Here is a 25588-nt window from a genome sequence, read left to right on the forward strand (position 1 = left end):
GGGAATATAAAGTAATGATCATAAAATTACTCCCTGGATTTGAGAAAAGAGTGGAAGACATGAGTGAGACCCTTAACACAGAGATAAGGAATAACAATAGCAGAGATAAAGGGGTCAATAAACAAAACGAGAAACAATACAAAAGACAATTACATGCAAGGGAAACCCCATAAGGCTACTGGTGGATTTTTCAGCAGAAACTTTGCAGGCCAGAAGAGGATGGCATGATCTAGTCAAAGTGCTGAATGGCAAATATCTGCAGCCAAGAATACTCCAACCAGCAAGGCTATCATTCAGAATAGAAGGAGGGATAGAGTGTCCCAGCCAAACAAAAACTAAATGAGTTCATGACCACTAACTAGCCTTACCAGAAATATTGGAGGGTACTCTTTGAGTGAAAAGAAAAGACCAAAACTGACAGTATAAAAGTAGGAAAAATAAAAGCAATAAAAATGAATATTTCTGTAAAAAATCAGTCAAGGAACTCACAAAATAAAAGGATGTAAAATGCGACACCATATACCTAAAACATGCAGAGGAAAGGAGTAAAGAATGAATCAAACTTAAATGACCATCAATTTAATATAGACTGCTACATGCAGAAGAGGTTAAATTAGAAACTTAATGGTAACCATAAATCAAAAATGAGTAATAATACACAAAGACAAATCTAAATATATCACTAAGGAAAACCAGGAAACCATGAAAGAGGGGAAAAAAAGTAATGATCAGAGAAAAACTTCAGAATTAACCACAAAACAAATCATAAAATGGCAATAGACACATATGTATTAATAATTACTTTGGTTTTTTAAATTCATTTTTATTTTTTAATAATTACTTTGAATATAAATGGACTAAACACTTTAAACAAAAGATGTAAGGTGACAGGATGGATAAAAAAATAAGACCCATCTACATGCTGTCTACAGACATCTCACTTTAGACCTACAAACACCTGTATATTGAAAGTAAGGTAATGAAGAAACATTTATCATGCAAATGGGTGTCAAAAGTAAGCCAGAGTAGCAATACCTATATCAGACAAAATAAAATTTAAAACAAAGATGTAACAAGAGACAAAGAAGGACATTACATAATAATAAAGGGGACAATCCAACAAGATACAATTGTGAATATTTATGCACCTAATATAGGAGCATCCAAATACATAAAGCAGCTAATAACACACAAGAAGTAATCAATGGTAATACAATAATAGTAGGGGACTATAACACCTCATTTATATCAATGGATAGATAATCAAAACAGAAAATAATAAGGAAATAGTGGCTTTGAATAACACATTGAACCAGATGAATCTAATAGATATATTCACAACATTCCATCTTCAAAACAGCAGAATACACATTCCTTTCAAGTGGACCTGACACATTCTCCAGAAGAAATCATATGTTAGGCCACAAAACAGTCTCAACAAATTCAAGAAAACGGAAGGCATGTCATGCATCTTTTCCAATGACAACACTATGAAATAGAAATCAACCACAAGAGAAGGTCTGAAATGAACCCAAATACATGGAGGTTAAATAGCATGCTACTATACAATGAATGGGTCAATCAAAAAAAATTTCAAAAAATACATGGAAACAAATGAAAATGAAAACAAAGATCTTTGGGTGCAGTGAAAGCTGTTCTAAGAGGGCAGTTTACAACAATACAGGCCTACCTTAGAAGCAAGAAAAATCTCAAACACCTAACGTTGCACCTAAAGCAGCTGGAAAAAGAAAACAAAACCTAAAGCCAGCCAGAGAAAGAAAATAATAAAGATTAGAGCAAAAATAAATGATATAGAAAATTTAAAAAATAGTAGAGCAGATAAAGGAAACCAGGAGCTGGTTCTTTGAAAAGATAAAATTCATAAACTTTTAGGTGGACTCATCAAAACACAAAAAGAAAAAATTCAAATAAATATAATTACAAATTAAAGAGGAGAAAACAACCAACACTGCAGAAATACAAACAATTGTAAGAGAATATTATGAAGAACTACCTGGCAACAAATTAAACAACCTAGGAGAAATGGATAAATTCCTAGATACATGTAACTTATCAAAACTGAAGCAAGAGAAATTAAAAACTTGAATATACCAATTACCAGCAAGGAGATTGAATCAGTAGTCAAAAAACTCCCAACAAACAAAAGTCTAGGACCAGACAGCTTCAGAAGCCAATTCTACGAAATATTTATTGTTTAATATTTTTTCCCTTTAGTTTTTTTAACTTAAAATTTGTTAGTTAACATACAGTGCAATATTCATTTCTGGAGTAGAATTCAGTGACTCATCACACATATACAAAACCCAGTGTTCACCACAGCAAGTACCCTCTTTAATACACATCACCCACCTAGCCCATTTAAAGAAGAATTGATATCTATTCTTCTCAAACTATTCCAAAAAAGAGAAGAGGAAGGAAAACTTCAAAATTCATTTATGAAGCCAGAATTACCCTGATACCAAAACCAGATAAAGACACCACACAAAGGGGCACCTGAGTGGCTCAGTCAGTTAATCATCTGCCTTCAGCTCAGGTCATGATCTCAAGGTTCTGGGATTGAGCTCCACATCGGGCTCTCTGCTCAGCAGGGAGTCTGCTTCTCCTTCCCCCTTCTTGTGTGCTCTCTCAAAAAAAAATAAAATCTTAAAAAAAAAAAAAGACACCACAAAAAAGACAGCTACAGGCCAGTATCTTTGAGGAACACAGATGCAAAGTCCTTAATAAAATACTAGTAAACCAAATTCAACAAAGCATTAAAAAAAGAATTCACCATGATCAAGTGTAATTTATTCCTGGTATAAAAGGGTGGTTCAATATTTGCAGTCAATCCACGTGATTTATCACATTAATAAGAAAAAATATAAACTATATGATCATTTCAATAGATGCAGGAAAAGCATTTGACAAAGTACAATATCCATTCATAAGTGCTCTCAAAAAAGTAGGTTTAGAAGGAACATACCTCAACATAATAAAGGCCATATATGAAAAACCCACAGCTAACATCATCCTCAATGGGGAAAAACTGAGACCTTTCCCCCGAAAGTCAGGAACAAGACAGGGATGTCCATTCTCACCAGTTTTATTCAACATAGTACTGGAAGTCCTAGCCACAGCAATTAGACAACAAAAAGAAATAAAAGGTATTGAAATTGGTAAAGAAGAAGTAAAACTTTTACTATTTGCCGATATGATATTCTATACAGAAAACCCTAAAGACTCCACCAAAAAAAACGAGAACTGATAAATTAATTCAGTAAACTCACAGAATACAAAATCAAGGTACAGAAATCTATTGAATATCGATATACTAATAATGAAGCAGCAGAAAGAGAAATTAAGAAAACAATCCCATTTACAATTGCACCAAAAATACTCAGATACCTAGGTACAAGCCTAATTAAAGAGGTGAAAGACCTATACTCTGAAAAACTATAAAACACTGATGAAAGAAATTGAAATGACACAAAGAAATGTAAAGATATTCCATGTTCATGAGTTGGAAGAACAAGAAGTATTGTTAAAATGTATATACTACCCCCAAGCAATCTGCACACTTATAATCCCTATCAAAATACCAACATCATGTTTCACAGAACTAGAACAAATAATCCTAAAATTTATATGGAATCACAAAAGACCTGAATAAGCAAAGCAATTTTGAAAAAGAAGAGCAAAGGTGGCGGCATCACAATTCCAGACTTCAAGTTCTATTAAAAAACTGAAGTCATTAAAACAGTATGGTACTGGCACAAAAATAGACATATAGATCAATGGAACAGAAGAGAAAACCTGGAAATAAACCCACAATGATCTGGCAAATTAATCTTCAACAAAACTGGAAAGAATCGAATGGGAAAATGTCTCTTCAACAAATGGTGCTGGGAAAACTGGACAGCTATATGCGAAAGAATGAAATTGGACCACTTTCTTACACCATACACAAAAATAAACTCAAAATGAATTAAGGACCTAAATGTGAGATGTGACACCATAAAAACCCTAGAATAAAGTACAGGCAGTAACCTCTCTGACATTAGCTATAGCAAAACTTCTTTAGATATGTCTCCTGAGGTAAGGGAAAGAAAAACAAACTATTGGGACTATGTCAAAATGAAAAGCTTCTGCACAGCAAAGGAAACAATAGAACTAAAAATCAACCCATGGATGGGAGAAGATATTTGCAATAATATATCTGATAAAGGGTTAGTATCCAAAATATATAAAGAACTTACACTACTGAACACCCAAAAAAATAATCCCAATTAAAAAATGAGCAGAAGACATGAACAGACACTTCTCCAAAGAAAATATACAGATGGCCAGCAGACACCTGAAAAGATGTTCAACATCACCCATCATCAGGGAAATGCAAATCAAAACTATGATGAGATAACACCTCATACCTATCAGAATGGCTAAAATCAATAGTACAAGAACCAACAGGTATTGAGGATGACGTGGAGAAAAAGGAACCTTCTTGCACAATTGTGGGGAATGCAGACCAGTGCAGCTACTGTGTAAAACAGTATGGAGATTCCTCAAAAAGTTAAAAATTGAACTGCCCTATACTCCAGTAATCACACTACTGGCTATATACCCCCCAAAAAATACCAAAACACTAATCCAAAGGAATACATGTACCCCAGTGTTTACAGCAACATTATTTACAATAGCCAAGATACCGAAGAAAGGATCAAATTAATAGGACTGAGGGACTGATGAAGAGCATGTCAAAGAGGAAGAGATAATAATAATACTGACATCCTAAGATATACCACCACCATCCAAAACCAAAGTGGGAGAGAATGAAAGGCAAACAAAATGAAACTTTGGTAATGACCCTAAATAAACTGATAAACCAATTTTAAAACACATGTGACTATATCAAAGAAGCCTACTTAAGATTTATGGGGGATCCCTGGGTGGCTCAGCGGTTTGGCGCCTGCCTTCAGCCCAGGGCATGATCCTGGAGTCCCAGGATCGAGTCCTGCGTCCGGCTCCCTGCATGGAGCCTGCTTCTCCCTCTGCCTGTGTCTCTGCCTCTCTCTCTGTCTGTGTCTCTCATGAATAAATAAATAAAATATATTTTTTTGAAAAAAGATTTATGCATGTGCAGGAAATCGGATACAAGAAGGACTAGATGTTGGTAACGGACTTTGAAATGCCATGATCAGTAACATGTTATATTTCATTTATATTTCATGTACTGGCACGGGCTGTGCCTATATATTCCTTATGTTCTCTGATTGTAGCATTTTCCAAATAGGGACAAAGTAGCTTATGATGGCTGCATCTTTGCTGGGTATTGCAATTTATTCAGTGTTCAATAAAGGTCTATTTTATAAATATGTGTAGAAAGGAATAGAAGAATAAAAAATATACCACTTTAGATGGTGCTAAGGTCCACTGGTCGGAGGGAATGATCAGAGGGAGAGTTCGGGGCTGGATATATTGTTCCTGTCATGTTTGGAAGACAACAAAATAAACAAAATAAGATGGATAGGCTTGGAAGCTGCAGAGCACAGGCTGGACGAAAGATCATTTAAAAATCATTATCCTACGTCTTCGCAGTTAGGACCACTGGAATGAATTAAATCAAAAGAAATTATGCAGAGTTAAGAAATGGAACTGGGTTAGAACACCAGGGATCCCTAGTATTTAACCCTCATACATGTTAGTATTAGAGAAAAGGCTATCCATGTGCTGCCATTAGAGCTCTACCATAATTAAATTTAATGGAACAAACACTGACTGCCCGCCCCTACTAAGCAACAGTAGCTTTGGTAGCTTTGAGAGGAGCAGAAAATGGGTGGTTCCCTCCTCTCAAGAAGCTACAGGCTGATACAAAAGTAAAACAGAACATCCGCTGAATGACAATAGTAGGAAGCAAGCACATGATTTATTGATGAAAAAATATAGATAGCAAGCAAGATTAGCTTTTATAATTTGGAGCGACACTCTGAGTATTATTCCATCTACATAATGAGGCGAGTAAAACAGGATGCTGTTCTAATGAATATTCTTTACCCTACACAGAAGCCCTTACTGATACACCAGAGAGAGTACAGTAGAAGTGGTAGGAAAAAGGAACAGCATTTCTAATTAACATCTCATGAGCAGAACAAACTCAGGCCTTTCACACTATATAATATGGAGCACTGGAGAATATCACCCTCTCTGTAATCCCAACAGGGTCTACAGGTCCCTCACCCTCACCCCCAGTGTAAATGCATGTGGAAAGAAAGCAGAAAACATGAGGGAAGTACATCTTAGGAGAAAGACTGAATATTTTGAGAATATTTTGTTTTCCTTGAGAGTAATCCAAAGATTACATGTCTAAATTGACTCTATTTAGGTTCAGGATACTACCTCCAAAATCTCAGTGAAGGAAATGAAGGTCCTATCAGCCAGGTGAGGAGCATGAGTGTATGAGGGGGAGGGTGGTGACAGGAGGAGAATACAAAGTCAAGCTAAGAACTCACAGCACAATGATGATGAGATCTGTTATCCAAGGCTGCTCCTCCACAGACAATGAATGACTAGACCAGATTCATTGAACTCTATTACAGTTCATTTTGATTTGGGAGATTAGAGCCTGCCAGGAAGTCAAATATGAGATTTAAGAAAAATGAAAATATAGCACCCTGCTTCGCCAGGCATTTAGCTGCTGGTGTCAATTTGACAAAACCAGCTCTGGTCTGTGTTAAGATAAAGGCAACAGGATGTCCAGAAAGGCAGCTTGGAAGGAGATTATTTTGATGTAACAGAAGGCAACACATGACCCATGTGAAGGGGAGAAGCAGAACATGGCCCATCTTCTTTCCGCTTAGGAAAGGTTTCAGCAGGTCAAGTGACGAGGAATCCCACAATCATCTTACTGTCAAATCATTGTCCAAGAAGGAGTTTTACGTGAGGACAATGGTGTCGATATAAAATGAGACATCGTGTGATGATTTTTTAAGAATGGAATTAAGGAGCTACATATGAAGATGCATAATGTATTCATAAAATGTATTTATAATACAATTGACCCAAATTGGTATTCATGGGGTTTTTGTGAAAACAAATCTGAATATTTGAGGTTCAGGGAAAGAGTCACATGCACACAAAGTATAGTAACATCTGAACTGTTGGCATCCTATCCTATAGATTCCACCTACATCTCACCTCTTATGACCTCACACCTCCCCTCTCATTGTCTCAGCTTGGAGTTCCCACTCTTTGGATTTCGTAGATACAACCCTCCCCGACCAAATCTCAGCGGGACATCTGGAGAACCAAAGGGACAAGTTGGTTCTTTACTTGAAGGCTAGGACACACACATACACACATTTTTAAAGCCTATTATTTACTGTCACCATAATTGCATAGATGAATGGATAATTTACCCCCACAGAAGTTGGGAGGCCATAATTTTGAACTAAATAAATACTTTATTTTTTTAAACGTTTTATTTATTTACTCGTGAGAGACACAGAGAGAGGCAGAGACATAGGCAGAGGGAGAAGCAGGCTCCACGCAGGAAGCCAGATGTGGGACTCCATCCCATCATGCCCCGAGCCAAAGGCAGACACCCAACCGCTGAGCCACCCAAGTGTCCCTAAAGAAATTCTTTAAAATTGAATAATATTAAGCATTGTGAGAAACTGACTAAACTTCCTTTAATTTTCTCATTCCATTACAGATTGATCACAAACCAACACTGAAATAAAGAACTGAGTTTGGGGACCAGCTTAATATGATGGTTTCGAGCCACACCAGTCCCCCCAGCTTCACAGCTTGTGAGGCTCCTGAAATTCAACCCCAACAGCATGTTCATGGTCATGTCTCATTTCTCTTCAGACTTAAAGTCCAAATACCTCAACATGTCACATGAAGCTCTCTGCCATGTGACCCCAGCCAACCCTCCAGCATTTCTCCGCTATGATATTCCACTCAAAGTAGTCAGTCAGCAAACTGCTCATTACCATAAGATAAGGACTTGGCAGCAGAACGTAAATCAAGGATTGCTTCTTTCATCGAGAAACTCTTACTGTAAATTGTCCTGGGTAGCATAGAGCAATTTACAGCAAGAGTTTCTCGATGAAAAGAAGCAATCCTTGATTTACATCAAAGATGAATGGATAAAGAAGCTGTGGTCTATGTATACAATGGAATATTCCTCAGCCATTAGGAACGACAAATACCCACTATTTGCTTAGACGTGGATGGAACTGGAGGGTATTATGCTGAGTGAAGTCAGTCAGTTGGAGAAGGACAAACATTATATGGTTTCATTCGTTCAGGGAATATAAAAAATAGTGAAAGGGATTAAAGGAGAAAGAGAAAATGAGTGGGAAATATCAGAGAGGGAGACAGAACATGAGGGACTCTTAACTCTGGGATACGAACAAGGGGTAGTGGAAGGGGAGCTGGACAGGGGGATGGGGTGACTGGGTGACGGGCACTGAGGGGGCACTTGACAGGATGAGCACCGGGTGTTATGCTATATGTTGGCAAATCTAACTCCAATAAAAAAATATACAAAAAAAAAAAAAGAAAAGAAAAGAAAGAAACTCTTGCCGTGATAAAGGATAAAGGAACCGGTTTAGTGACTTAGCTGATTTACAGTCAAGGACAAGCTCCTTATCTAGTGGCACTGCTCTCTCTATGACGTGAGCTTCTCTGAATGAATGCTTTAGACATCTGTTGTCTTCATGCTTTTAGCTCATCTGTCCTGTCTGTCTGGAATTACCTTGCTCCCCTAGACTACCTGAGAGACGTAATTATCTCTGTGAAGGCTCTCCTGTCCCCTGGATAGATTCACCGCTCTGTGCTCCCTCGGGTCCTCCCTGTGTTACACAGATCCACCAGCATGATGGTGGTCACTGTTTAGTCTGTTCCAGGGGCCTCACATGGTGTTAATGAAACAAATATATGGCATCTCACACAACATTGCTTTGCACCAAGAGATTTACCCTATAGTGAAAGAAGTAATAAATGATGTCCTATCACTAACCTTACCAGGTACCCAAACACCTAGAAACCTCGAGCCTTTTCTAAAGGTAGAATGGCCTAAGAAAGACTCAATTGAGGTCCACGTGGGAAACAATATCTCTGACTTTGAGATGGGGCTTGTATACATTATTCTGATGTATGTGATATGTGACACTCTTTTTTTTTTTTTTCCTGTAGGTCTTGGGTCTGGGAAACATGTATAGGAGTGAAGTGAAAATTTAGAGCAATGCCACTAATAATTAGTCTAATGATTTTTTGAATATTTTCTCTCTGTTGCTATGGCTCTGGGTTTGCAGGTTTAGAGGTTCTCACACTCCAGGGATTACTATGGCTGTGGAACCTAGTACAGCAGTAGGACTCTACGTTGGTGGCCATGGGTCCTGGTCAAACTGACAATTAGACCTTGGAGTCTTAAGTTCTGGAGCTGCTCTAGGGTACACTTACTTTCCAAGTCTGGTTCTCTGACTTTCTATGACTTCCATAGCCTTTCAATAAATTCCTAATCAGGGATCCCTGGGTGGCGCAGCGGTTTGCGCCTGCCTTTGGCCCAGGGCGCGATCCTGGAGACCTGGGACCGAATCCCACGTCGGGCTCCCGGTGCATGGAGCCTGCTTCTCCCTCTGCCTATGTCTTTGCCTCTCTCTCTCTCTCTCTCTCTCTCTCTGTGACTATCATAAATAAATAAAAAAATAAATTAAAAAAAAATTCCTAATCAGCCTGTAGATCATCAGTGTCAGTTTCTGTTGCTTATGGTCAGGAACCATGGATCACACAGAACTGAAAAATCATTATTATAATCATTTGTTTCTGTCTAATTCCTCCAGCTTAACTTTCAGCTCTGTATTGACAATGATCATTCCTGCCTCTGATCTCTTTATCCATAATCTCTCTTACTGTATCTGACAAATTTGGTGGTGGTGGACAATTGCCAAGTGAAGGAATGAATGTTCCCAAATAGCTTTTGCTGGATTCACAACTTTTAAGAAGAAAGAGGCAAATAATAAGTTGTAAATTAAAAATATTTTTTTAATTTTTAGTTGTGATAAAAACATAAAATTTAGCATCTTAACCATGTATAAGTATACAACTCAGTAGTGTGAAGTATATTCACATTGTTCTGCAACAGATCTCCAGAACTTTTTCATCCTACAAAACTAAAACTCTATGCCTATTAAATAATAACTCCCTGTTTCCCCTTGCCCCAATCCCTAGCAACTACCGTTCCTTCTGAGTGCTCGACTGTTTTAGATACCTCATATAAGTAGGCTTATTCAGTATTTGTCTTGTGACTGGCTTATTTCATTTAGCATAATGATCTTAAGTTTCATCCAGGGATTTCCTTCCTTTCTCAGGCTGAACAATATTTCATTGTATGGACACACCATAATGTTTATCCATTCATCTGTTGATGGACATTTGGGTAACTTCCACCTTTTGGCTATTGGAACAATGCTGCTAGAACATGGGTGTGCAAAAAGCTCTTTAGGATCCTACTTTCCATTTTCTTGGATAAATACCCAGACATGGGGTTGCTGGATCATATGGTAGCTCTATTTTTAATTTTTTGAGGATCTTCCATATTGTTTTCCAGAGTGGCTGTATCATTTTACACTCCTACTGATGGTCTGGAAGGGTGCCACATCCTCCCAACATGTTATTTTCTGTTCTCTTTTAAAAATATTATCCACCCTAATGGGTGTGAGGTGATATCTCTTTGTTTTTATTTACACTTCTCTAGTAATTAGTGATACTGAGCATCTTTCATATGCACGTTGGCCATTTTTATGTCATGTCTGAATAAATACCTATTCAAGTCCCTTGCCCATTTTGAAAGTCAGGTAATTTAGTTAATGATTTTTCTTTTTCCTTTTTTCCTTGTTGTTGTTGAGTTGTAGGAGCTCTTTATGTGTTTTGGATATAAACCTCTTATCAGATACATGATTTCAAATATTATCTTCCATTCTATAAGTTGCCTTTTCACCCTTGATTGTGTCTTTTGGTGCAGAAAAGATTGTATCTTTTATTTTTTTTAAGATTTTTAAATTAATTATTTAATTAATTTATGAGAGACACACAGAGAGAGGAGAGACATAGGCAGAGGGAGAAGCAGGTTCCATGCAGGGAGCCCGATGCGGGACTCAATCCCAGAACTCTGGGATCACGACCTGAGCCAAAGGCAGATATTCAACCGCTGAGCCACCCAGGCATCCCAAAGACTGTGTCTTTTAATAAATTTGACATAGTCCCAGATAAGCTCTAAATTTTATCCTGAGGTCTACATATATTTAACAGTTATATGTTCAACAAAATATCTGATATCCATATGAAGTAAACTGATTTGGGGGGCTGTGGAACATTCTGATTTCCATGGGCTCAGAAGTACATCTGCTGACCGACTTGCATTTGTTATCATACACTCCTTTCTCCTCGAAGAGAGACAAGGGATGAACTGTCCATACTTACCCATAAAGCAAACCCACCAGCTATATGCTGACAGCTCAACAGCTTCCTTCCTGCAATTCTCTCCCCTCTCTTCCCAACCACCAATTTTCCCTTTGCTATTAAATCTTTCCCATTAATATAAAAATATGCTTCAATATCTCTTAACCTAAAAAGAACCCTCCCAGGCATGACCACAGATCACTATCCAGTTTCGGCCCTACTTTCTCTGCTTTTTATGGCAGGATTATTAAAAAATGCTGTGTCTACTCTTTGGCCTCCCTCTTATTGCTGAATTCTCCATCATCACACTGATCATAAAGCACCTAGACCATAATGCTGGACCCAGTAAATGGCATAGTCAGCTTAGCTACTTTCAGGAAAAAAAACAAAAACAAAAAACAAAAAAGCCTTGCCACTGTTGTCCCTCTTTCATGCAACAAAGTGGTAAAATGCTTTTGTTTCACCAACAACCCAGTGACATCGGAGGGCCATTCACTTTCCACCAACCCCAAGTCACTGCTTTGACTGCAGACTATGACGCTTCTGCTGCCCACAGCCTTTGCCAGACACTTGGAACTTTTATTTTCAGATCTGTCCTGGGGAACAAGTGGGATTTGTAGGTGACGTGGTATCCCTGGAAACCTAATTCTGTGGCACTCATACTTCTACTGCTCTTGTTGTCCAATTTGCTTTGTTCACAAACACCCTTATTTCTGCAACTGAGATTCCCTGTCCAGTGTAAGATCAAGTCCATGTTGCACGCCAATCTGAAATTTCTCGTCTCTGGCTTGGGCCTGCTGCCATGGTGAATGAAGGTGGAGCGCAGGGGTATCTTTTTTTGGACCTCCGCCCTTACTCCCAGGTCCACCTTGCTTCAAACCTTCCAGCGCTGGAGTGGTTGGAGAGACAGCCAGCAAGGTGATGTCAGGGAGCTAGAAAAGTCCCTTTTTGACTAGAAGTGGTGTGAGTGATCGCTGGGCATGCTGGGAACTAAAGGCTGCTTCTCTATTTCATGGGCCATTTGGTGGCCTCTGTGGAACACTTTCATTGGTTCCTTGTAGTCCCTCATTGCCGCAGACTCTGGGAGTACACTGTCCCGCTGGCAGCTGACAAGGACTCTCAGCAGCTGGTCACCAGCGCTACGCCTCCCACATTTTCATCTGCCATCTTGTCAGGCATCTAGATGGGGCCATATTTAGCAGCTAGGCCAACAGCATCTATCTTGTGTGGCCCACATCTGGTCCAAGGAAAACACCTCTGATCCATCCTCAGGGAGAGTGCCAGTACTTCCCAAACAATACCTATATCCCCTGCTCTGTTTCTATCAATCTTTGTATTTTCCAGGTGTAGGGTTGACCCCAGACTGCTGTGCCCTCTAAACTACAAGGGCCACAGATCAAGCTTTCTGTGTGGTCCCCCTTAAAGCTCTGCCACTTGACTTGAGGATGGGAGAAACATCTTCCTCTCTTTTCCCAAGATGGTGTGTGTGTGTGTGTGTGTGTGTGTGAGAGAGAGAGAGGGAGAGAGAGAGAGAGAAGGAGGAAGGAGGAAGAAGGAGGAGGAGGAGGAGGGGGTTGGAGGAGGGAGAACAGGGTAAGGTGACATCCACAGTGTGCCACAAAATTCTCTCTAAATAAATCCTCACCCCAGCATCCCAGTTCTTCAACATGGTTTGGCCTAAGGGTCACAAAACCAGATTTCATATTATTCAGGCTTAAAAAAGAAGGAAATGCTGACACATGCTTTAACACAGAGGACCCTTGTAGACATGCTATGTGAAACAGCCAGGCAGAAAGGGACAAGTATTATCTGACCCACTTATCTGAGGTCCCCAGAGTAGTCAAGTCCAGAGGGACAGTGGAATGGTGGCTGCCAGGGGGTGGGGGCTTACTGTTTCATGGGCACAGAGTTTCAACTCAGGAGGATTAAAAGGATTCCAGAGATCGGCTGCACAACAATGCAAACGTACTGAATGCCACTGAGCTGTACACTTACAAAGGTTAGCAAATTTTATGTTATGTATATTGTAGTACAGTTCTTAAAAACAACAGGTTTCCACCACTTCTGCGGTTCTGCTTGGGTAATCTAGCAAGGAATTTCATAGCATGAGCCTAACTGCAGCCCTTGGGACCAGGACCGTGGTTAAGTGAGGGTCCCTCCACAGCCTTCTCCACCTTGCTCTGTGTCCTGAAGTGGGGGCTCTGCAAACAGCATGTCTACTTTGTCAAGGGGCTCTGCAGACTGGGCACATCAAATGGAGCCTGGCAGGCAGAGGAGGGAGAGGGGAGCAGCTCCTTCTGGTGGCTTCCTGTTCCTGCTGGAGTTACCCGGCAACAGCCCTTTACCCTGACAGCAGCATTTGTCTCTGGTGGCAGTCGGCTAGGGCTCAGATTTTTCCCACTCTCCCAAAGCCAGCCCTTTGTGCACCCTGAGGAGATACCACAGCGGCTGAGCAGCACTCCTGCCAACAGATCTGTACCCCATCTCTCCAGGGGCCTACCCCGGTATCAGCACTAGCTGACAGGGGGCCCCCTTCTCAGAGGTCTTGATCCTGACTCCACGGGCCCCCTCTGAGCTCCCAAGGTCTGGTCCCAGCTCCAGGGCCCTCCTCCAAGCTGCCAGGTTCTGATAAGCCCATATCCCTCTTCTAGTTCCCCCAACACACAGTGGCAATGGCAGTTGCTTTTGCTGTCAGACCCTATTTGTCCCACTTCGCATTTAAAGCTCTCTAACCTCGGTTTAACCAGTCCCTTCTATCAGATTTCCTGTACAAACCTAACTAGTGTAGTTTCCGTTTTTCGGACCTGACCCTGGAGTGGTATTACTGTATTTTTGCACTTGTGTGCAAAAAGTGAAAACAAGCAAAGTTCATTTCCACATCCTGCTACAGTTGTTTATGGCCGGCCTCACCCATGTAGTTGGTAAACACCACAGAATCAGGAGTTTTGGGTCCACTGACATAGACACATGGCACTTTGAACACAACCAGGCAGAAGGCAGGTGCCTGTCATCTTCATTGGATAAATAGGAAATATTTAATGCAAAGATAAAACACAAAATAAAATAACCTCGGTCATGAAAATAGGCTTATAATAGATAAACATTATAACCACATGCAAGTATATTCAGGGGAAAATAAATAGTGGATCTCTACTCTGAAATTCTTAACAATATCTTTTTTCTGCCTTTTTCCCTCATTGTCTTATTAAGCAATTTTGTAAGTGGGGGTTTCTCCAATTTTTTTCTTGTACGTTAGGACATGTTATCCATGAGATAGTCATTATTTATTTGGTCTTCAACCACTGTTCCTGGCACATAGCTCCTAAAACCTTTGAACTTTACTCTAAAGAGTCCTAGGGATATCTTTTGTTATAATAGGTTTTTTCCAAGCAATTCCTAAAATAGCTCCAGAGCTGAAAGGTGAAATGAGTATCTTCTGTTATTATTCAATACCAAGCCCCTTTCACCCACATCTGAGTTTATGTTAATGAGGTGACCTTTGGAAAGCCCCTAAGGATGGGCCAGTTGTCAGGGGAGAAGAGGGTAGGACCTAAGGCCCATCCCCCAGACAGACCTCCAGAGCAGTGAGAGGGAAGTTCAAACATCAGTGGCCAATGATTTAATCAACTGTGCTTCCATAAAAACCCCAAGGGTGAGGTTTAGAGAGCTTCTGTGCTGGTGGACAAGAAATGCATTCATGTTAGGAGGGTGGCATACCTCAAACTCTAAGGGGACAGAAGCTCGGGGCCTTAGCGAGATCCGGGCCTTGCCCTATGTACCTCATCCGTCTGGCTGTTCCTGAGTTCTATCTTTTAAAAATAAACTGAGACTCCAGTAGGTAAAGTGTTTTCCTGAGTTTTGTTAGCTGCTCTAGCAAATCAACCTAATCCAAGGAGGGGGCTGTGGGAACAGCTGATGTATAGCCAGTCAGCAGCGCAGGTGACAAGCTGGCCTCGTACCTGGCGTCCGATGTGGGGGAGAGGCAGCAGTCTTATGGGACAGAACCCTTCACCTGTGGCATCTGAGGCTACCTCCAGGTAGATGGTGTTGCAAGCGAGTGAAATTGTAGGGCGCCCGGCTACTGGCACTGAATCACATGGTGTGCAAGAATCTCCACATGTCTGGTGAGCAGAAATGAAGCAGTGAGGCAGTCGTGTACTGAGAGTAGAGAGTGCAGCAGTGCGTTTTGCCTTTACATTCAGTCAGTCAGTAAAATAGCTTGAAAACTGAGGCTTGAATGCATGAAACCTCACTAATAAAACTTCAGAAGAAGAACTCAGAACATTCTGGTGTGACGAAAAATGCTAGAGTGTATTGGGAGAACCAAGCCCAGGCCTGGGTCTGTCAGTGGCGCATTACCTTGTGCAAGTCACTCAGCTTCTCCAGGTCTCTGTTACTTCCTCTTAGATGTAAAGTGCCCTTCCTCTTTTAAGACTCTTATGTTCACATGGAAATGTGCTTTAATGTCCCCAAAGTACAACATAACTTTCAAGCATTGGCAGCCTGTGCCAGACTTGAATTTCTTCTTATGCCAATCCTCAAACACATTTCCCCACTGGACAAGTGTATAGTGGCTGACAGTGGGCAATCTAATAAAAAACTTTGGTGCCAAGTCCTATTCCACGTTCCAAATGAGGTTATAGTTTCCTGTAGCAAATACTTTCTAAACTCGGCTGGATTTTTTTAAGATCCCAATCTGTGGAATAGCGTTAATATTGACAGCTGTGGTAAACGTCTAACACACTGAAGTATATTGCAAAGCTCAAAAAGGACTAGGTGAGGGCAACCAACTCTTCTATTTCAATGATGTGTAAGGCTGGGTAAGGCAGTGGGCAGGATGTGAGCAGTGGAGCTCACGCTCACGGGGAAGGAGCCCTGCACCCAAGGCAGAGCCATCAGTGTGCTTTGGGAAAGTGTATAGTACTAGGTGGAGTGAGCTACTGTCAACCTGCTCTCTTTACTGTCTTGTGTGATAGAGAATACAGTACAATATAAAAATCAATCAGATGCTACTTTAGAAATAAAAAGTGAAGACAGATTACAAACAGGATTACATAAAAAATAGATCTCAGAGCATAAAATTCAAGGACAGTGAAAGAACAGACAAGTCTGCTTACTAATAACAGATGTCTGCAAACATTAACAGTAAATTTTTTTGTTGTTTTCATACAATTCTATTCACAGAAGTAAAATATATATATATAGACGTATATATATATATGTCTGTGTGTCTATAGACAGACACATATATATGTATACACACACACAAAGTATATATAGTATATATAGGTAAGAAAATGGAAAACCAAGAACTACTGGAATTATCACCAGGAAAGAACTAATGGTAAGGGATTCTTAGTATCAATTAAGGAGCCTAGGATCCCAAATAATTCTCTCTTTATATATAGAGAGATCCCAGATGGAAATCCAGCTATAATCCAGAGAGGGAGGGAGTTTGGTTTTCCATATGGAGGAACTGGCTTCCATGCTGACTCTCTGTGACACTAGTCAGGTGAGGCCAGCATAGTTAATAAATGGCACGGTGTACACCCATCATGCCGCAGCTCTTCTGGTAACTAACAGGCATTGTTAAATTGGAAAGTGTGCTTCTGGTGTCCCCTGTGAGCACCCAGAGTCAAGCTTTCTGGACTGCCTGTCCTCACCATCCTGAGGATTGGTGCCTCCCAGAAGGCGCAGCTGAACACCGAGTCAACATGTGGCCATCATTTCACACCTCGAAATGTCACTCTGTCCAAGATGCCTCTTAACCTGACTGCAGTTCATTAAAAATTTAGACCTCAGAGTAGAGAACATGAAGAGATTTGGATAGTTAATTAGAAGCTACAGTAGCTCTCCATGACAAAGATATCAGAAATTGATAAAGGATCAATGTTTGCTTATGAGAAGAAGATTCCACAGAGCAAGCCTATGGCTTTCTAGATTAAAGGAACAGAAAGCAGGAAAATCTGCTCATTTTGTTCCCCTTCCCAAGCTCCTCTTCATCAAACAGGCAGCCTCCCAGGAAAGTCACATGTCTCTGCAGACCTTGATAGTTTCTTAGTGTGTGTATGTCTTTTGTGATTTGGAGAGCATCCCATTTAAAATAGAAATTCATCTTTATCACTTTTTTTTAGAAGCTGTATTACAAGGTACTAGAGCCTATACAATAACGTGTAACAATGCTTCACAACAGATTCAAAATTTGTCAATCACTTAGTCCGTTACTACTTTCATATCGACTACTTTCATATTTACATTTCCATTGTAAAATGGAATTAAGGTGGTGTTCTAAAAACATATTTAATACTCTGCTGGCATTCTAAGTGGATGAATGACTATAATTCTACTCTGAGAGTGACAGTTTCCATACTTAATTAACAAGAGAAGTTGAAAACTCAGGAGGCTTTGCCTTCCCTGGAAATTACTGATGTTAAAGGGCAGCTTTCATTAGAAAGGAATACACTTAGGTCTAGTGCATTAGTGCAGAAAAATTAAAATAATCTACGTTGGTCAAATGCTAATAGGAAAAATTTGTTTGAATGTCAGTTTCTCCACCAGAAAAACCTCCGGGGTGAGCAAGTCATCAGTGTCATTGTTCCTAGGACCTCACTGTGGTCTGATGAGCTTCAGTCTGTGTCCAAGGATTAGGGTGGGAGTCGAGAATATAACTTTGAAGTCCTAAGATGCAAAGGTCAAACCTAGCTCTGCCACTGCCTTGTCCCATTTGTTTCAGAGACTCTGGGTGTTTTTTAACATATGCTTTTGCCCAGCATACTAGTATTTAATTTAAACGATCAAGGATTTCAGGGCACTGCACAGATTTTTAGATGGTCATTTCAGGGAGAAATCAAATACAGGAAATAATTTACCTAGGACCCTAGAGCGAGCCAGTGTTTGAACATGGAACCCACAGAACATTCCTGATCTCAATCCAATTTTTCATGTACTGTAAGGTTTATTTTCATGCTACCTAAAATTGTACTACTTATACCTCCCATACCTCTGGAGTATTAACCATCGGTGTGTGTCCTGATGAAGAATGTTACGTGATCCTAAAATGCCTTTAACGTTATATGAGGATTCTATTGTTGTAACGTAAAATCGAAAAGGAGACTGTAAACGAGGTAATGAACATAATGTGACCTCTATTTCTTGCTCCTGAGATCTGGGGAAATGAAGCTTTTAGCCCAACTCCTGAACAAGCAGGCTCAGCTCATCTCTGAGGGAGGACTCCCCTCATCAACCACTGAGCCACCCAGGCATCCCTAGAGGTCAGTTTTAATAAAAGCCTGTATTTTGGGACACCTGGGTGGCTCAGCAGTTGAGTGTCTGCCTACGGCTCAGGGTGTGATCCCAGGGTCCTGGGATCAAGTGCCGCATCAGGCTCCTTGCAGGGAGCCTGCTTCTCCCTCTGCCTATGTCTCTGCCTCTCTCTGTGTCTCTCATGAATAAATAAATATTTTTTAAAAACCGGTATCACATAATTTAACATTAAAATTCCTGAGGTTGATCAAGGTATTATTTATTTTAATGACTTTTATGGAAATCTTTCTAACCTAATACACGTATTTTTGATGCCTTTCTAAATAGCCTATAAATGACTTGTTTTTAAATTGGTAACATAGAGGCTAAGTATGACAAAGTATTAAAGTAGAGTGATGCTCTCCAGGGCTTCGTAGAGCGTCTGCATTTACACTGAGTGGCATTAGGCTTTGAGTGTTTCTTAACCGTTTCTCTGTCCTCTCCCACCGTCGGCACTTTTCCCTCTGTCTTTTACTCAGCCTAACAGAAACCAGACAACTAAATCTTTTGAGATCCTGCCTAAAATATGAATGAAAGACCTTTGGGTCATCAGAGGGATCGGTCTGGATAAACCAATTTGGTGCCATCTGACTACTCTTATGTCTTCTTGGTTCTGAGTTGTGATCTGGATGCTGGGAAAGGCTGGTGGCACCTGTGACCTCCTGCCAAGGCCCTGGGTCCTGGCCTTCTGACTGGCAGGCTTTTGCTTTGTAACCAGAGCTCCCTGACACATCTCCTTGCTGTGTCTGCTTCAGTGCTAATTCTGTTTCATTACCTGAGCTCCTAATAGCTGGGATCTTGTTGCTTCTGTGGTCTGCAGCAACCCATACCTGCTTAGTACCTATGAAAACTGATGAGTGCTAGGGTTTGAATGTTTACATCATGCACAGAGGCTTTCCATTCCAAGTAAGTGCCACAATTATGAAAGCTGCACACAAGTAGGAAATATGCCAGCTAAAAGAATGGTCTAATTTGCAGGCAGCTTACATTGTATTTTGTAAGAATATGTTTGACATTTTAAGCTTTGCTATGGCAGTAAATTGTACTTCTTCTAGCAGCAGGAGTTATTAAGTCTGTGCCCAGAATAAACCAGACTGTTTTGAAAAGTTTAATTTTTTTCAGTTTTCATACCTCATTTTATAACTGTGTTTGTCTCTTCAGAGATAAGCCTATGAGGAGACACAGTCTATTATTTCTAATTTTAAATAATAAATGCCATTTTATAATCTCCTTCAAAAAAATATGAGTTCTGACTCAAAATTAAAAATAAATAAGAGGTGATCCCTGGGTGGCTCAGCGGTTTAGCGCCTGCCTTCGGCCCAGGGCGTGATCCTGGAGACCCGGGATTGAGTCCCATGTCGGGCTCCCTGCATGGGACCTGCTTCTCCCTCTGCCTGTGTCTCTGCCTCTCGCTCTCTCTCTCTCTGTCTCTCATGAATAAATAAATAAAATATTTTTAAAAATTTTTAAAAATAAAAATAAATAAGACAAAAGATTTAACCTGAAGCTCCTATGGCTGATAGAAGTATTTCTTGGTGATGGCCATCCAGTATGTAATGGGATCTAGACCATCTAGACCATCTAGACCATCTAGACCATGTAATGGGATCAGACCATCTTCATGGTCTGAATGTTTGTGTCTCCTCCCAAATTCCTATGTTGAAGCTCTAACTCTGAATGTGGCTGTATTTGAAGCTGGGGCTAACAAGGAGGTAACTAAGGTTAAATGAAGTCATAAGGGTGGGGGCCCTTATAATGTCCTTATAAGAAAAGACACCTGAGGGGCACCTGCCATGCTCAGTAGAGAGTGTATCTTTTAGTCTTGGGGTTGAGTTCAAGCTCCACATTGGGCGTGGAGCCTACTTAAAAACACAAATCCAAGCAAAGACACTGGAGAACGCTCTCTCCATGTGCACACAGAGGAAAGGTCACGTGAGGGCCCAGCAAGAAGGTAGCTATATGGAAGCCGGAAAGAAGGCTCTTACCAGAAAATAGATTGGTGGTGACCTTCATCTGGGACTTGCCAGTTCCAGAACTGTGAGAAAATAGACATCTACTGGTTAAGCCACCCAGTCTGTGGTCTTCTGTTATGGTCACCCACCCTAAGACACCATCTATTTTGTAACATGCACAATTATTGTGCCAAGAAAGTTGATGACATGCCATCAACGGTAAGATGCACCCCGATACCTATGATGTTAAGACATGAAATGTTTTAAAAAATTGAAATACAGTATTTTAGAAAATTAGTTTTTAAATAACACAAATCATGAAGATGACAATACTGCCTTGAGTTTTTTCACACAGCTTTTTCTTTAGAAAGGCCAAGAGTTTTCTTCAGTCACCTGATCTCTGTTTTACGGCCTCCTAAACTGTTAGAAAATTAGATGCTGCAGAGCTCATGGATGAGAAAACTCGAGCCAAAAATGGGCAGACAGATATAAAACCAAAGCTTAAAGTTGTATCGTTTGCACTGAGAACCTAATTCAATTTCCCCAGAAAGCCTGAGATGTCTACAAAACAGTGTCTTACCAGGGCCAATTCTGCTCCTACTTCACTAAGAAAATGCAGATTTCTTCATTCTCTCTCCATGCCATCCCCAAGTCTCCTACATCCCTTATCATCCCCAGGATTGTCAGATGCCTCTCAAAGACCAGCATCTCTCTACTGATGTCATCTTTCCTTGCCTTGGGCCCATCCTCTCTCTCCATCTGCAGCCACTCCCCTGTCCTAAGAGCGGCCTGCGTGCCTTGCCTACCTCCTTGTCCTTTATCTCAACCCATGGCAGCCTGCCTGCTGTAGAACACTGCTCAATCTCAACAGTCCCTCCAGTTTCCCTGCCACAGGCTCCTAACACTAGGTTTTATAGCAACATCACAGTTTTGAGAAAAACTGTGGTTAAATTGCACAGGATGGTGGTTCTGCTGGCACTTCAAGGACAGCGACAGACCAGAATATACTCTTTCTGAAGCATCTGGTCACCCAGAAGGCAGGAAGCCTTGCCCAGACATTGCTGCCCAGGTGAAGGACCCCGATGCTGAGCAAGACACAAGACAAGGTGGGTATAAGGACCAACAGAAATAGCATCATGCTGAGATGGGGATCAAGAAAGACGTCAGCTGTATGTGGAAAGATCTTTAAGTTCTCTGTCACAGTAGGTGAAACCATGAGAGACTCTTAACCATAGGAAACAAACTTGGAGTGGTGGGAAGGGTAAGGGGTGGGGCAATGGGGTAACTGGGTGATAGACATTAAGGAGGGCACGTGATGGGATGAGCCTGGGTGGTATATGCAACTGATGAATCACTGACCTCTCCCTCTGAAACTAAGATGACATTGTAAATTAATTAACTGAATTTAAATTTAAAAATCAGAATTAAAAAAAACAAAAACCTGATGCCACTGGTGTCACTTATAAATACCTAAAGGCCAACTGGTAAAGAAAAGAAAACTAAAAAAAAAAAAAAAAAAAAAGAAAAGAAAACTCTATAATCTTCTTAAGGACTAGAATCCACACATGTACTGATTCCACAAGTCCAGAGGTCCAGCAAACCACACTGCAGCCTAGTTTAAATAAGCAGATCCAGGAAAACAAGGAGTTACTTGGTCCCAGCTTTGTCTAAAGCAGCTGTTGCAGAGAGTATTCAATAACATGTATAAATGCTTTGGTGATTACTATTTGCCTACAATAAAAATTTCCATGTCAAAACAGAACACGGTTTTTTCTCCATTGTTTTATTGGCCAAGTATTCTTTGATGTCCTGTTTCAATGGATGAATCATAATACCCAGCGCACTGGGAATCATTCAAAACCCCAAACTGTGGTTAAAAGTTTACAAGCTGACAGTTGAGTCAACGAGGCATACCTTGCCTACAAGCCAGAGAGCCAGCGTTAAGCTGATCTGCTTTTAGCTGCACAAGTGGTGGGATTTCTAGTAGTTTCTGCTGCTTGGAGATTCACTATCATTGTGAAGTGGTATGCTACACATAAAACCAACAATTTTATGCCAGAATGCATCATCTCAATGAGAATTAAAAGCTTCTGGGTGGACGTACTGCTGATACATTTCAAAAGGTCCAATTTTTCATGAGTAGGACAGATTATAAGACAAAAGAGCATAAGTTACTTTGGAAAAAAAAATCCAGCTCAACATTCTGCCTACAGGTTTCTACATATACCACATATCTGGGTGTGCATGTGTGTCTATACAGCTTTTCTAATGTGTATTATCTGGTGCGGTTTGCCATAGCTCTGTAGGAATACAGCATTCCTTGCTAGAAATACAAGAGCTAGGTGTGCATTTCTGCCCACTTGGGTGCAAATACTCAAGACCTTCCTGCAGAGGAGAGCCAACACGGAGAATCCCAGCAGTGTAGCAGTGCGGAAAAAACGATGGCAGACAGTTGCTGGGACTTGGTGAATGGCTGGGCAGCTTCAGGACCCACATCTTTTCTGGTGTCAGATGTGTCGATGGATTTCATGGGTCCAGACCCAAGTCTTTAACTAATATGGAAGGAAGTAGTTTTGCTCAGAAGTCTGATTGTGTGCATCTTCCTCCCCTGCTAAGAGCTTGAGTGAAAAACCTGCACCCAAGGTACAGTGTCGCTGATTAGATGTTTCAGCTGGGAATAGATGACAGGACTGCTTTCACTTCCTTGCTTCATTGGCTTGGAGCCGTGTTCCCTGAACTTGACGTGCCATCACCTGGACCCCTGCAGGTAACATTTTCTACATCTTCTATTCTAGCACCAGGTGAAGTATGTATTAATTTTTTAAGACACATTTTATGCAATTTTTAACTAACATCTTGCATTGCTGTGGGACATTGGTTAAAACTGATGAACCAATATTGATGTATTATTATTAACAAATGTCCATAGTTTATATTAGGGTTCACGCTTGGTATTCCTCTGTTCTGTGGGTTTTGCCAAATACAAGATGTCACATGTCCATAATTATAGTATCATTCGGAATAGTTTCACTTTTCTATTATTGATCTCCTATACTCCCCGCCCAAGAATCCTGGCAATCACTGGCCTTTTTACTTAGTCCAGACTCATATAATACTCTTTCCAGGATCTCATATAGTTGGAACTATACAGTATTTAGTCTTTTCTGACTGGTTTCTTTTACTTAGCAGTATTTATTTAAGATTCCTTCATTTCTTTTCACAGCTTAGTAAATATTTTCACCATTGAATATCATTCTATTGTATGGATATACCACAGTCTATCTGGTCACCTACTGAAGGACATGTTGGTTATTTGCAATTTGGGGATGTTTACGTTATAAACACGTGTGTGCAGGTTTTCATGTGGACTTGCCCGATAGTATTTCAGTCCCCACTGATACAGGTGTGGTCTGATGAGAACAGACCATGGGTACTATTCATTCTGAAAAGCTGTAAGACATTCACTTTGGGTCCAATTTTCTCAAAGCTCCTTAGTACCTGTGGGGCTGTCAGCTACCATTTCTGATTGGCAGATTAACCTCTGCTGATGTATTTTCTGAAACATGGTTATTATCAGTGACCAAAAATGTATCCTCAAGGCTGCTGTTACAGATGAATTCGTTTCTTTATTGACTCCAGAGAGGGTTGACATCTGCCACAGAGACACAGAGGGAAATGTGGCAATTCCTTTTTTGTTCCAGACATGTCAACATTACTTCTCAGATCTATAAATCCCTAGTGGAAATAAAGTGCTTAAAATTTCAGATGGTAAGTTATATTTTGATGCTTCTATTTCCATGAAGGGATTATCTAAGTTCAAATCTTATGTACCAATGTTCTTGACATTGACTTTCTGATATCTTTTATAGCCAAAATAAGAACATTCTTCTCAGTATCCAGAAAGTCCACATTCCCCTGTAGCCTGTCTCCTTTCAGCTCAGCTTCCACATCAACAGATGGTGGTTAGTTCTGTTGCCCGTTTCCAGGAAGTTCATGGTCTCCTGTGTTACAAAGATGTTCTAGGTCACATGGAGCCTACTGTTGTTCAATCTCATGCTGTTATTTTCTGGTTCTTTATGCTGCTGAAGGCCATTCACTTGACTCAGATTCTGACGGTCTAAATGCCAGCCCTTTTTCCTTAGAAACATCTGTGATCGATGCATCATGGTAGTGGAGACAGAAATACTGGCTTCCTTTCTTGTGTGGAGATGGAATTTGAACCCCTAGGTGCTTTTTTTAGCAGGCGGTTTCTTGAAATTGTCTGTATCAACTGATTTTTCTAACGAATTCTGTAGAGGCATAGCCAGACTCCAGTCTAACAGAGTACTGTATTGAAATAGTATGACTGGAAAGATTCTATAATGGAAAAGAATGTTCTTTTTCCCTCTATTTTTAATTTCTCCATTTAAAAATCAATATTGTGGGTATACATCTTAAAGGATGGAAAGAAAAGGCTCACAGACGTATGTGTACACCCATGTTCATAGCAGCATTATTCACAAGAGCCAAAGGTGGAAGCAACTTAAGTATCCATCTACAAATGAATAGATTTTTAAAAATGTGGAAATAAATACAGTGGAAAAATAGTCATCATTAAAAAGAAAGGAAACTCTGAGACATGCTACAACATGGATAAAGCCTGAGGACATTATGCTAAGTGAAATAAGCCGGTCGCAAAAGATCAGTTTATTACTCCACTAATGTAATGCACCTGGAGTGGTCAGATTCACAGAGACAGGAAGTAGAATGGTGGTTGCCAGGAGTGAAGGGAGTAAAGGGGAGAGGTGAATGGGGACTTACTGTTTAAAAGGTACACTTTCAAGAAGGCAAGACGATAAAAATTCTGGAGATGAATGATGATAATTGCACAA

The 25588-nt window shown here is 40.4% G+C and overlaps 1 protein-coding gene across 5 annotated transcripts in view; it reads right to left on the reverse strand.

Annotated features, from left to right (window-relative positions):
- Window positions 1–25588, reverse strand: part of TRMT9B (tRNA methyltransferase 9B (putative)) — a 70950-nt gene that overhangs the window by 36755 nt on the left and 8607 nt on the right. The gene's annotated exons all lie outside the window — the stretch shown is intronic.

Source organism: Canis lupus, chromosome 15 (genome assembly GCF_048164855.1).
Source record: "Canis lupus baileyi chromosome 15, mCanLup2.hap1, whole genome shotgun sequence".
Taxonomy (NCBI): Eukaryota; Metazoa; Chordata; class Mammalia; order Carnivora; family Canidae; genus Canis; species Canis lupus.